Genomic DNA, 389 nt, shown 5'->3' with positions numbered 1-389 from the left:
AAAGACGATAGAAAAAATAATTTCTCAAGTCTTGGTGCTAATTTTTGTGCATGTCTATTGATTTGTAATTGGTAAACTGCATAGACTAAGTCGATCTATTTGCTTCTGTCTAAAAATATGTAGTTATTTAATAGTAATTCCACAAATGCACGTAGATCAACTATACAGAGATAACATCGACTTACAAACTTAGACTTTGCAAAGGTGCGAAATATTTCATGAATTTCTATTAACTTTTCCATCAGTGTGAAAATCGAAATAACTAAAAAAATGAAAGCACAAAATGAAAGAAACGAACAAACCTAGGATTTCAAATATATTATGATGAAGTACTATATATAGTTATGGGTATTGATTTTTTTTTTTACAAAACAATTGATTTATTGACT

This window comes from Solanum tuberosum, unplaced genomic scaffold (genome assembly GCF_000226075.1).
Source record: "Solanum tuberosum cultivar DM 1-3 516 R44 unplaced genomic scaffold, SolTub_3.0 scf00346, whole genome shotgun sequence".
In the NCBI taxonomy this organism is placed as follows: domain Eukaryota; kingdom Viridiplantae; phylum Streptophyta; class Magnoliopsida; order Solanales; family Solanaceae; genus Solanum; species Solanum tuberosum.
The sequence above is the reverse complement of the archived record's forward strand: the minus strand, read 5'-3'. Positions refer to the sequence as shown.